The sequence below is a fragment of the Fragaria vesca genome, linkage group LG3, assembly GCF_000184155.1.
Source record: "Fragaria vesca subsp. vesca linkage group LG3, FraVesHawaii_1.0, whole genome shotgun sequence".
Lineage (NCBI taxonomy): Eukaryota > Viridiplantae > Streptophyta > Magnoliopsida > Rosales > Rosaceae > Fragaria > Fragaria vesca.
The window spans coordinates 9,569,811-9,583,624 of record NC_020493.1 but is presented as its reverse complement, the minus strand read 5'-3'; the positions used below and the strand labels follow the sequence as shown (position 1 = coordinate 9,583,624).

At 36.6% G+C, this 13,814-nt stretch overlaps 1 pseudogene across 1 annotated transcript in view; it reads right to left on the bottom strand.

The window, feature by feature from the left end:
* Window positions 1–13,814, bottom strand: part of LOC101292394 — a 1,325,780-nt pseudogene that overhangs the window by 1,309,643 nt on the left and 2,323 nt on the right. The window contains exons 2-23 of the transcript XR_184374.1: window positions 10,598–10,772; window positions 10,446–10,517; window positions 10,281–10,352; window positions 10,093–10,164; window positions 9,628–9,699; window positions 9,246–9,317; window positions 8,871–8,942; window positions 8,711–8,788; window positions 8,530–8,601; window positions 8,216–8,287; window positions 8,057–8,122; window positions 7,191–7,256; window positions 6,915–6,959; window positions 6,075–6,166; window positions 5,631–6,006; window positions 4,968–5,163; window positions 4,713–4,871; window positions 4,343–4,461; window positions 3,629–3,839; window positions 3,309–3,540; window positions 3,041–3,191; window positions 2,631–2,886 (exon numbers count right to left, since the gene is read on the bottom strand). The product of XR_184374.1 is annotated as an uncharacterized LOC101292394 (transcript). The remainder of the gene's footprint in view (window positions 1–2,630; window positions 2,887–3,040; window positions 3,192–3,308; window positions 3,541–3,628; window positions 3,840–4,342; window positions 4,462–4,712; window positions 4,872–4,967; window positions 5,164–5,630; window positions 6,007–6,074; window positions 6,167–6,914; window positions 6,960–7,190; window positions 7,257–8,056; window positions 8,123–8,215; window positions 8,288–8,529; window positions 8,602–8,710; window positions 8,789–8,870; window positions 8,943–9,245; window positions 9,318–9,627; window positions 9,700–10,092; window positions 10,165–10,280; window positions 10,353–10,445; window positions 10,518–10,597; window positions 10,773–13,814) is intronic.

The window sequence follows — 13,814 nt, the reverse complement described above, 5'->3', positions numbered from 1 at the left end:
TAATAATAATAATAATAATAATAATAATCAAAGCAACCCCAAAAATTGAAAGAAAAACCCAGAAATTAGTTTTTGCTTGACGTTTTTTCTTCTTCTTTAACTACAATGTTAATGACACGGTTATGAAAAGAGTCGTAAGTTGGCATGGTATTAAATCGAACAAAAAAAATAGAGATTTGTATATATGAAATTGCAAATCCCTATGTAATTTGGGAGTAAATTGTATTTCATCCTAAAATTAAATTATTGGACTACGTACAAACAAATTAATACTTCACTACTTAATATCCCTATATCAAGGCAAGGTGATACGTCTCCATCTGAGATACAATTCAATAAGCTAGTCTCTTAATTTGCAGTCTTGTCTTTCAAACTTGTTGACTGCAACCGTTTAATTTACAGTCTCTTAATTTAGATACGTCTCCTGTCAAAACTTTTCATTTGATCATTTAAATGGTGAGTCAGATCTACTTCAGGGGTTGTCTGGACGAATCTACCTGCCTCATTACTTTGTAAGGCAAGAATTCAAGCATGGAATGCAGAAACCTCGCTTGTCGAAAGCAGCAGGGTAAATCTTAGTTCTAGATCTCTAAACCAGAAGTTTGTGCAAAATATTGTAAATATTACTTTCCTTGTATATATAGGTGTATGAGATATTTTCCTATTAATACTACAATTGTGTCTCTATATAAATCTCTTATTTGAAAAGGAATAATACATTGGAACATTAAACCCATATCAAATCATTCTGTTCTACTTGGCATCAAAGCAAGTCAGGTTCGTTCATTTGAATTTACACCCAAAACACCACAAATCGCTGCGTACCAAAAACCCCACAAATCACCATAAAAACACACAAATTCTCAAATCTCAAAACCAAACATGAATCCCGAATCACACCACAAACAAATCGTTGCATGCATCAAAATCATAATTCTCGAATCCTTAAATCTCAAAAACCAAACCTCCAAAATGACACATCAAATTAACTACCATACCACCACAACATGTCAATCTCCATGCAAACCAAATTCATATGTGAACTCAAAATATCCGTTATGTGGTATTAGGTCATATCAAACAATGTTGCTTTGAAACAATTGGGTACCCAGATTGGTGGGATTTCACCAAGAGACCTCGAAAGAATCAAGCAAAAGATGTCATAGCCACTGTAGAGGAAAAGTAACTGTCTAATGCCTCCAATGTCGCACAATCAAGTATGAGTGGTAAGATATCTATGAATAGTTCATGGATTATTGATACATGAGCATTTGATCACATGTGTAATGATCCTAGCCTCTTGAAAAAAACCCTCCTCTCAAAATATTGTTTCTACTGTTGATGGTACTCTAACTCCGGTTACTGGAGAAGGCTCTATTGTCCTATCAAACACATTAAACCTTGATTATGTATTAGTTGTCCATTAATTGTCATATAATATTCTCTCAGTTGGCCAAATCATTCCAGCAATATCATGTATATATTGTCACCTTCTACCCGTCTTTCTGTGTATTTCAAGACATTCTGATGCGGCAAATTGTTAGCTATGGTGTAAGAAAGGGAAAATTATACTACCTGGATCTAACAGAGACATGAGAGAAACATATGCAGTTTTTTTGTCAGGCTAATCAGGTCAATAGAGCTGAGAGTGCGAAGAAAGATGTGTGGCTTTAGCACCGCCGGTTAGGTCAACTAAACTCCGGTCATCTTAAGAAACTGCAACCGTAATTGTTTTCGGGCATCACAGATTCAGTTTTTCATTGTGAAACTTGCAAATTGGCCAAGAACAACTGTATTTCATATTCACCAAGCCTGAATAGAAGTCTTGTTCCTTTTATGAAGTTTCACTCTAATGTTTGGGGCCCTGCAAAAATTCCTTAACTATTCGGTGCTCAGTATTTTGTAACATTCATTGATGATTGTACTCGTATGACTTGGGTGTCTCTACTGATGAACAAGAGCAAAGTTTGTTCTAAGTTCAAAGAATTTCACAAGATGGTGTCTACACAGTATCAACAGGCTATTCGTGTTTTCCAATCTGACAATGGTGGAGAATATGTTAATGGTCCTATATAAAAGTTTATGCAGTATCATGGAATTCGACATTAGAATTCAAATTCTTATACTCCTTAACAAAATGGATTGGCAAAACGGAAAAATCAGCAATTGCTTGAAGTTGTTCGTGCTTCTTTATTTGGCATGAATGTACCTCTTCAATATTGGCGAGAAGCTGTGAAGTCTGTTGCCTACCCCATTAATCGTACTCCTTCTCAGGTAATCGAATTTCAAAACCCTCTGCAACAACTTCATCAACTTCTCTCTGTTCAACGTTGCTGAATCTATAGCCTCAGATATTTGGATGTGTCATGTCTGTTCATATTCTCAACCGTAAATCAATCCATATGAATTTATCACATATGAATATCAAACTATGTGTACATAGAACATAAAAATCGATCGGGCTGTGTTCCTTTTTTATCAATTCCTTCAAACTTCTCAACGACCATCATTAACAGTATCGTGAAGAATGGGATGAGTGGCATTTGAAGGTGTTTGCCTCGCATCCCCTATTATACTTGTACTAGCAGATGAGTTATAAAAGCTCGGATCAGTTCCTTGGGTTGACATACCAAGCGATATGTTGCTGGCAGTAGCATCAATGAATTTCAAGTCAGTCAAGTAACCGGGTTTTGAAGCAGCTGTTGTCACTTCAATAGCTCCTGTACGCACTCCGACAACACCAGACATTGTCGGTCGCAGCATTGGTGATGTTTGAGTGCACAAAAGTCCTATCTTCATTATTCGTTTTGCTTCTTCCTCGCTGAATTCGGATAATCTATAGTCCACCAGTTCAAGTTCATGGTTGTTCTCATGCAAGTTCCAAGCCTGAGAAGCAGAAAGACAACGATGAAAGATGAGACAATGCAGTAGATAACGCGAAAAGGATTGTTTTGATGAACATAGAAAGGATTAGAAACCGAAAAGCCTTCATAAAACTAGGAGGGGCAAGGATCAAAAGGGGATTAGATAAAGTCCTTACCCATTCCAGAAGATACACCTTATCTTCTTCCAAACTAGGGTCAGAATTTGGCCTGCCACTGACAATTTCTAGAGCTACAACACCGAATGCAAACACATCGGTCTTTTCTGTAAGATGTCCACGCATGGCATATTCCGGTGCAAGATACCCTCTGCATCATTGACAGTCATGTGTACTACTTGTCACTAACTAATGCAACTTATTTGCAAGACAAGGAAAATGAAACACTAGTAATATGGCCAAGTAGACTAAATCTCAAAAATCGTACATTGTTCCAGCAACCCCGGTACTTATGTGGGTCATTTTATTGTCATAAAGCTTGGCCAAACCAAAATCCGATATCTTGGGGATGAGATTAGAGTCCAGCAGGATATTACTGGCCTTCACGTCCCTATGAACTATACGAAGCCTTGATTCCTCATGAAGATAAGTTAAACCTCTTGCCACTCCCAAGCATATGTCAAATCGTGTTGACCAATCAAGGTTCAGATTTTTCTTTCCTGTTTCATACACGTCGTAAAATGTTAATAATGTTACGTACAGGATACATCAAACAAGAGAAATAAATCAATTACGTTGTTCTCATACCAAATAATGCTTGATCTAGACTATTGTTTTCCAGATACTCATAGACAAGGAGCCTTTTTACTCCCTCAGCACAGAACCCATACAAAGTCACAAGGTTATTGTGTTGCACGGCAGATATAGTGGCAATCTCAGTTACAAATTGGCTCTTTCCTTGGTGGGATGCTGCAGACAATTGCTTCACGGCAATTACTCTTCCATCGTGAAGAGTACCCTATCAATAACAAAAATCCAAGTGTTTAGCATAGCTAATAATAATTGTGCCCAATATCCTCAAGTCCAATTAGACTTGAGAAACTGATGCTTTATAGCTGCCTAGCTGGGACAAACTTCAATTCAGTCTTTACATGGCAATCACAAAGATGCATGTGCTTGTGCATTCAACCTTTTATACAGCAATGCTTCTTCCTCATCTCACTAGATCATTACTACTTATAGCATTACACTTGAACAACCTTATGAATCAAACATATATCTCAAAGTAAGTTGGACAGCTTTGGGAGATCATCCTTCATAAGAACCTAGGGAAATTAGAAGACGTTTACAGTAAGGAAATCGGAGGAAAAGAAAAACTAGGTGTGGTGTTTTGTGATGTCATGGTTTGCATTTAGAAAGATACAATAGATATGTTACATTTGTGACTCTATCAACCAGTAAACATTAAAGGATTGACATGGTTGCTGCCCCATCATGTCCTTGATTAGAGTAGCAACTTACTTTATAGACAGGTCCAAATCCTCCCTCTCCAAGCTTGTTTTCCGGACTAAAGTCATTTGTAGCCGACTTTAGTTCGGAATAACTGAAAGTGAGCGGTCCAATATCAATCCCTAACAGCTCTGCAAATTCAACAAAACACAATATTATGTCTCCGAGACTGTTAGTCTGGCAATCAGGTTTTGATTTTTTTTCATATTTGTTTAATTAGGCATCAAGCGTCTGCTTACAAACTTACATATTTAGCTGGTAGGCTTCCAGCTTTCTTGTATGTTAGATAAAATAAAATACTCGTATATAATCACAAATGCAAGCAAAAACAAAGAATTTGACTAAAAGAAAATCGCCTTTTTTCACAAAAGTAACAGTATACCTTCGACATCATCGAAGTTGGGCCTTTTTCTTCTTCGAACAATGTAGAGAACTACCATCACCAGAATTAAAACTCCACCACCAACAACAATTCCCACAATCAGACCAGTCCTATTCTTCTTACTAGTTGGAATTTTATTACTGACAGTAGGTTCAAAATCTGTAGAAGAGCTTTAGAGTCAACAGCATGATACCAGTTTGAGAAAACATAAGATCTGACATCCTGATTGTATCTTGAACTTCTACATTATATTACCTGGTGTGGCACTGATGGCTGAAACAATAGGTCCATAAGTACCCTGTGCAGGTACACAACAAGTTCCCTTTCCAGCCCAAAAGAGATGGATTTCAAGGAAGTTCTCTGAAACCGGAACCGTGTATTCCTTCTGAACAGCTAGGAAAGATCCCCCTGCCTCCTTTCGTATATCAAAATCCTTTAGAACTAGATTCCCCTGAAAACAGAGAGATGAGGAAGAAAATAGGGGGGATTAAATTTACAGAAGATGTGAGAGATTACACTTCATTTCAGTTATAAAGGATTATTCTACGAGTTTCAAAATTAAGATTTAAAATCACTCAATTTAGGAACTGGATTTTGGAAAGTGATTGCATTGGACTAAACTCTTGGGTTTAAATAAAAGATATGATGATGGTAAAAGGAAACAGATGGGGGAGCTAGGAGCAGAATCAAGAGCTAGAGTGGTGATTCTATGCCTTTTAAAATACTTTCAGGGATTGTACTAAACCTCATCAGCTTTTAGAGGATGAATTTCAAAACACAGTCAAATGATTTATAGAGTTTAACATCTTGCAGTAGCAAGTTGGAGCAAAATATTATCAACTTCCTCATTCACACAGAACTGTTAGTCATAGGAATTCAGAGCATATTATTGAAAAGAGCCCTTGAGATGATACAGACCTGGATATAAATATTGAACACACGTCTCCCAAGACTTTTCCATGTAGTAGAATCTAGGATAGCTTGTTCTGCAAACTGTAGGTTCACTGTGTAGTTACCATTCTCAAGCCCCAAGCCATAATATCTAAGTGATGAAGCAGAGAGTCTTGCAGTCTGGAATAGCTCGGAATCTAGAGTATTTTGAATTGAGATGAGGAGAAAATTGTGTACTGAGGCTTGCTGCTGCCAGTGAAATACCCAATGTTGCTAACTGCCCATCTGCTTTCATCATTCACAAAATATGAAGCTGGACCAAGGGTCTCATTTTCCGTCTGATACACAATGTTACTGGAAGAAGTTATCTGAGGACCCCCACATTTTATCCCAAAGTTAGAAACTGCATAAAGATAAGAAAGGCACCTTTATCAGAAATAATCACACAGGCAGGTCAATTACAATGTTAACAACATATAAGGTGTCCACTGTACTTACAGATTCCAGAACCACTATTGCAAGGAAAGTCTCTTTGAAGGCAATTCAACCCTGAAGGAAGAGCACTGAAGTAACAAATAAACTAGTAAAATAGTGTTCAGGAATATTCATTTCCTTGTTTGATAACAAGAAATACAGAACTTTTTCTTTACAGGCAATTGAACCCTGAAGGAAGAGCACTGAAGTAACAAAAAACTAGTGAAATACTGTATTCAGGAATATTCATTTCCTTGTTTGATAACAAGTAATACAGATCTTTATCTTTACTTGCCTGCCCCAACTTTTCAGCAAAAAAACAGTTAAATGTGAGATCGGTTTGTTAATTGAGTCAAGAACAAAGAAATATTTATTATGAGTAGAATTGCTTGAGTAACACAATTATGTTTATAGGCATTAAGTTGTTGATATTGACCTTTCCCAAGGAGTAGGGAAAATGTGGACAACAAAAGGTTGAATTACTTGCTTAGTTCAGACTTGTGATTTCTGTTATTAAAGAATTTATTCAAGTACGTAATGATGGTTAACAGATTGATCATTTGATATTCTCAGATTGATGTAAGATATATATATATGGGGAACCATATGATGATAAGGCCAATAGGAAATTGGATTGACATAGTGATCCTGAGTCAGAATTGACATAGTGAGAGATTTGATTCAGGATCTGAGCCAGTACCAGATGGATTTGGATGCAGCCACAATTGAGAAACAAAAGTACATGACAATGACAAGAATGTGTTTTAAGGACTTGTGGCTCGTATGCATAATCAAATGTTCACAACACTGAAACTGAGCTCAGATGCAAAAGATCACCTGCTGTTTGAACTGCCCAGGGTGAAGTTGTTGGCAACAAAATTCCTGCAAATACACCCAAAAAAATTCTCAATGTTAGTGTCATCATATAAAATGTATACTGCAAGGCATGTTACCCAAACAAAACCTTTATGATTGCTAGAAAAAAAGTGACACTAACAAACTAAGGAATTGATATATTAAAAAGTACAAAAGTTATTAAGCTAGCAAAAAAAAAAAAAAAAAATACATATAGTGAACAGAAAAACAAACATGTGCTGCAATATAAACACATACAGCTGCAAGTTTGTTCCGTTGACCCAAGAAGGAATGCACCCAACCAGATTATTGTATGACAAATCTCTGTGTACATGTCATGACAAATACATCAGTTACATAGTTCATAAAATTAAATATAATAATACCATGACCATTGTCAAAATTCAGGCATCTATCAAGCCTATATATATTCTGATATATGATTTTGTATCATATTAATTTGACTCTAAAAGCCAATTTCTCCATGTTTTCCCATGAACCCACAAGATTGTGATTCATGATTTCCAACAATGAGAATCAATATCTAGAGGAGAAAATAAAAATGACCGACTGACTTTAGTAGGACCAAGATTGGGCTCGTCACCAACTTGAAGGAGACAACAACAGTAGATTAGCAAATTACTTAATAAATAAATGCAAGCCTCCTACAGAAAAAGCAGCCTCTTTGGGGGGACGAACTTGAGACAATTAGCTGCAATTCATTGCTGCTATGTTCCTTCTCATAAGGTTATCACATAGTCCAGGTATGATAATCCTAGTGGTGAGAAACATCTGTTCACTAGATATTGTAGCTTACTGCATATGAATCTGTATTTATATCGAATTATTGCTTAGTTGCAGGGCATTAAGTACAAATTATCAACTAAAGAACGACAGGATCTAGTAGTGAGTTCAATCAAAATGATTATGAGTTCATTACAAAAGACTGAGAATGATTCAAGTTCATATAGAAGCTGATATTGTATAGTTCAGACAAAGCCGAAGCAAGTACATACTATATATCAACAAAGAGTAGAGTTCATCAAATACAAAACATATTTATTAGAAAACTCCGAGGTAATGAATTATGATGATGTTTAAGGAAAACATACTGAAATACTTACATATTGAGAAGACTTGAGCTTTTAGATTCAGGGATAGTGCCATTCAACTTATTGTTTCCAAGAAACCTATTCATCCAGACAGAAATACATGCCTCAATTAGTACTTGAAGAGTACATTTAGGAGGAGTATAAAACAAGTATGAGGGCTTGAGATATTACAGGATGGAAAGAGAACTCAAATTAAACAGCGAGTCTGGTATTTGTCCAGTTAGATTGTTGAAGCTCAAGTCCCTGGTAATAAAATAATAATAGACTTACATGCTCGAAGGACAAACACAGTAGGTGGTAAAAAAATCTGATAATGATTATACCATAATCTAGATGCATCCATAACTGATGAAATTCATTGTAAACCATACAATTTTTGGTTAACCATAGAATACATTACAAGTTACAAGTTATTTTAGAAAAGGGAATAGAGAAGTACTAACTTTACTCAATATAATGGTCTTTAATCACCAAAGAAAACTTACAGCTGAGTTAAACTTTTGTATTCTCCAATGTTGGAAGGAATTGAATCAGAAATGTTGTTATTTCTTAGCACTCTGCAGGATGTCAAACCAACTTGTCATATTTTCTGGATGTAAAACAAAAGCATAGATGTATGATCCAGAAGTTGAGTACTCAAACTTGAGCAAGAGAGATTCTCCTTACAAGACAGATAGAGACTTCATATCCATAATAAATCCAAGAGAAGAGCTTCCATTGGTAGTAGATAAGTCGGTAATTATCCTATTATCGCATCACACAGGAGATATTAGCTTTGAATAAATGCTTTATTAAACAAAAATGACAAGTAGATCTGGATACTCACAGCTCAGTGAGAGAAGTCAGATTGGAAAGTGCAGATGGTATAGGACCTTCAAAGGAGTTCCCTTGAAACCTCCTGACAAAACATTTAGCTTAATATTAGTGGGAAAATATATTTTTCCTCCATAAACATTAAGCTTATATAGCGCAGCTCTGACATGAACCTATCATCATGTAACGTCACTGGAACAAATTTAGATATAAAGTACTTATTTTGAGTAGCTTACAAGGAAGTAAGCTTTGACAAAGTTCAACATCTGATGCCCAACTGCAACAAACACATGTAATCCTCTAAGAGATATTACAAATAATAAATCTACTGCATATATCTTAATGCTTTTTCATTTGGCGAAAATAAACATGTTCATAAATTTCTCACACTGTCTGCAAGCTTTGTAGATTGGCAAATGTAGATGGAATCTCACCGCTAACTCCAGAACTATCAAGGTAACTGCAAAGTAGACAGCAATGGATTATTATAACGAGCTGTCTTAAAATAAATCAGTTAAAAACCTTTAATGTAACTGAGAATTCTGTAAACTTTTTTATTTGCAAAATTTTTATTGATGACTTCATCCATGGTAAATTCTCACCAACTAAGGATTTGAGTTGGGGTTTCAAACAAGTACAGTGTATAGTATGTGGGTAAGAACTCTGGTAACCGAGGCTGCTCATATAACATACGCAGAATAATTTAAATACAGATGGCCGCCTCTCACACATCAGTTATAAAAAGGAAATCAAAAGAAAACCAAACTTACAGTTGTTGTAATTTCGATAAACTCCCTAGTTCAGCTGGCAGAGGCCCAGTAAAGTTGTTTGTCCCAATAGCACTACATAATTGACACTCAGTTAGAATCTACCATGAATGTTTTTGAGAGGTTTAGATTATCAACATCAAGTACAAGAAGGTATAAGACGACGATCACATGCTTGAATTGGGGTATTCCTAAATTAGCATCATATTGGAAAGACATGTTGCACCATATTATTGTAACCTTTACTATAGATAAAAGATTGATATTCAGAAAGCTTTCACATAGAAAGGAAGCAAAAACGTCATGCTTTTGCTTCAAATAATCCACCTGAGCACACATTCAGATAAGGATAATCTTCTCCTGTTCTTAATCACACATCCAAATATAGAATCCAACTAATCAATGGTTTAAACAACATGACAGAGAAGATGTCAGGTTGTCCCAAGGTTCCCATGTTTGAAAACTTACAATACAATCAATTCAGTGAGTTCTCCGAGTTCCTTTGGTAGCTCTCCCGATAAAGCATTAATGCTGAAGTCCCTAGAATTGAAATTAAAATAATAAGCATGATCACCAAAACGAAAAACAAGTATCTCACCACAAGTATCACCATACGTGTGGAGTAATGCCTTCAAATAAAATTTAGAAGGGCTTACAAGTATTGCATGCTAGTTAGATTTCCAATGGATGCAGAGAGAGGTCCTGTGAAGTAATTCTGACCCAATTTCCTGAAACAAAATAAGCGAAGATTAAAACTTAGGTACTAAACTTAGCTAACTAATGTGAGTCCAACACAAGCACAATAATTCAGAAAAGCATACAGATTAGATAGGTAGCTCAATGTCCATAGCTCATCTGGAAGTACACCATCAACATCCAAGGCATAAACTTTCCTGCAAATGCAAATTATGATCATTTTTTGAAGATATGGTTCTTTGGAAGTAAAAATAAAGAGAGTAAAACAAAGAATTACAGTTGGGTAATGTGGCAAGTGACATTATCAGAGCAGACGCATTTGATGAAAGGGTTGTAATCGACATCGTCGAATGCGGTGGAGTCAATGGCAGCTCCACTACAAGGGTCTCCAGTTGTGTTCCATTGCTCCGCATTGGCCTCAATCCCCCATTGTGCAAATATTGAATTCAAAGCTTTCGCTGCACCATCAATTGTAAGGAATCAATATCTCACTGACATGGACAAAAGGGATTCTTTGCAAGTGCCACAGCCTCAATAGGAGTTAAGGGTTGATGAGAACCTCTGCTCCCATTGCCAAAATGGTTCAGAGTTCAAACCCATCAGACATTAACTCCATTGTGGGTGTGGCAGTTACTTTCCCAAAGGCTTCAGCAGAAGAACTTGGAGAACTTAAACTATGTAACTATGGTGATGGACTGATGGCTATAGTTCCAGGAGACTTAGGAGAGTTGGAGAGTGACAAAATTGCCCCAGACAAAGGAGTTAAACTGTTCTCATTGGACAAGTCAGAAATTTGGGTTTTTGATCTAGCTTCTAGTTAAAAAAATTATCACGGTTTTGTTCTCCAGTAAGTCAGTAACAAAGGTTTTGAAGATACAAAGTTAGTGTTGGAGATAATTCATGTGGTCAATCACATAATTACTTTCGTAGCTATATATAGATGGATTAAAGTTGGTAAATTAACCAGTAATCCCTAGGTAGAAACGGAGGTGGAGAACTTCTAAAACCCTAAGCTCTCTGCCTCTCCGCCCCAAGAGCACCAAAGCACTCAATACATTCCTGTCCGGCGGTGCCAATGGTAGCGGGCTTTGTCCTTGCTATTTAGGGTGCTACCGGACGTGTATTCAAGGATGGTCGACAGGTTCTCCATGGAGAAATCGCGCTCGGGGATCAAGCTTTTTGCTTGGGTTTTCAGGCTTTCATCTCCTTAGGCTGACATTTGGGCTCATAAAGGAGATGCATTCATGGAAGCTTGTGGGCCTGCTAAATTGAGCTAGGGTTTTTGCTCTTGGCCCAACCACTAGGTATTTAGCTTTTGTCTATTTACAATAATTTCCTAATTTTTTAGGAACTCTAGGTAGGATCTTGATGCTAGCAGATTATGATGTTTCGGTTACATTTAGATAGTGAAAACTTATGACGCACCGCAATTGAGCGTCTTGGCAACAGAAGTTTTCGTGCAAAAATTATCTTTATGTAAGGTAAGATTATAGTTTGCTAGGCTCATCAAAGATGAGTGACAATGTACAATGTAATGGTATGTAAATCACCTAAATTCGTTAGGGTCTGTATCGGTGTCATTCTGGCTTGTGACAATACAATAGGTTACAAGCCCGCGCCCGCCTTTGTTTCAAAAAAAATCCCTAGGTAGAAACTCAAAAAATCCCTAGCAAATGACACATTGTCTACCACCGACAATTTTTATAGTTTGTCGATTTTCAACAAATTCCTCATTTTCTCGATTTTCTCAATTTTGGAGAATATTGAGTTTTTTTTAAGTCTAACAGTTTTCTTATCTCATTCCTTTTATTTTTTTTTGAAAATGGACTAAACGGCCGCTCTCATGCCTTAACCATTAATGAAACCACATAATACAAGGGGGGACATAAAGCCTAAACCCCGTATTGCATAAACATCCTGAAATAATATCAGGAGTTAACAATCATATGCATCCTAACAAGCACCATTTAGCAAAGAGTCCATCATTGAGAACTCCATTTGCTTTACAATTTCGGCAACATACTGGAAAGACAATGCTCATGCAGAGCCATAAGTTACTATGTCGAACAACTTTCCTAACATGTTGCCACTGGAAGATAGTACCAGTGACCCTAAGTCTCATCTTGCCACTAGGAGGCTGCGACCATTTGACAAAACAAGAAACTCGCCGCCCACCTAGAACAGACATGGTATGCAAGATAAGCAAACCGGGACAAAGCCCACTTATCCGGATCAAATAAAGATCAGGACTTATTGAAAGCGTAATGAAAATTACAACTAACAAACAAAAATAACTTAGAGCAACAAGCATGACAGCCCAAAGCGGGCCCAAAAAAGGAACTCGGCCCAAACCTCCACACATGAAGCAAGGAGAGAACCCGCTGCTAGCCAAGCCTGAACGACCCCAACTCCGGCCACCGTCGGCGCCTCACCATCCATGCCGCCTTGCTAGAGACGCCAGACTGCCCCTCCAAGCAGGCCTGCCGCCCCCTCGCCCTGTGGAAAGGCGCAACCATTGCCCAGCCGCCGCAACCAAATAGCAAATTTGAAGGATCTGACCCAGACCGAGACAAGGAAGGGGGCTCGACTTTGTCTCTCAGACTCTCGCTCTCTCTAGGGTTTTTTTAATGCACTGTATTTTAGTTTAGACTTTCTTATCTCATTCCTTAAAATGAGGACGGAGAAAAAAAAGAACGATTCATTTATCAAATTTGCAGCAAAGCCTTATTTTTCTAAAATTAAATTTTTCACGTGTTCTAACGAGAAGTTTACAAATAAAATATTTTATTGAGTATTTTATTGTTACAATAAAATATATAATTTTTTTTGTTATAATTAATAATGATGTAGCATATTTTATAGTTGTAATAAATACCGAAATCTCCAAAATAGAGAAGCTGTTAGAGCATAATTTTTGGGTGCGGTTATTGCCACCCTACCAAATACTTTGTTTACCCCACATTTCAATTTTAAACTAAATATTTCAATACTAATTAACCTCATAATCTAGAATTTTTGTGAAAATATAATATTAAACTAAAATCTATAAAATTCAAACAACAACAATTCTCTATATCTTTACATCGGAAAAAAAAAATTTATACATATTTCAAATCAGATTTGAGAATCACTTCAATATTCAACATGGTGGTTATACAATGTGGTGAGATTGTTCGTTCTTATTTTAATTTTATTTATGGCTTCAATATATATACATATATATATATATATAATTTTTCTCAGCTGCGGACGTCCGCACCAAAGTTTTAGTGCAGATTTCTATTTTTGCACCACTTTGCGATCGAATTTCCTCATCTCCACCGTCTAGTATCTAGATAATATTGTGTAGATCATCTATGCAAAATTTCAGCCAATTTGCTAGTTGTTAAGGCCCTCAAACTCGAAAAACAAATGGACTGACTGAATTTTGTCCGGTTCATGTTTATACCAGAAAAACACAATTTTTAGGGCCTTAACGATCACCAAATTGGCTG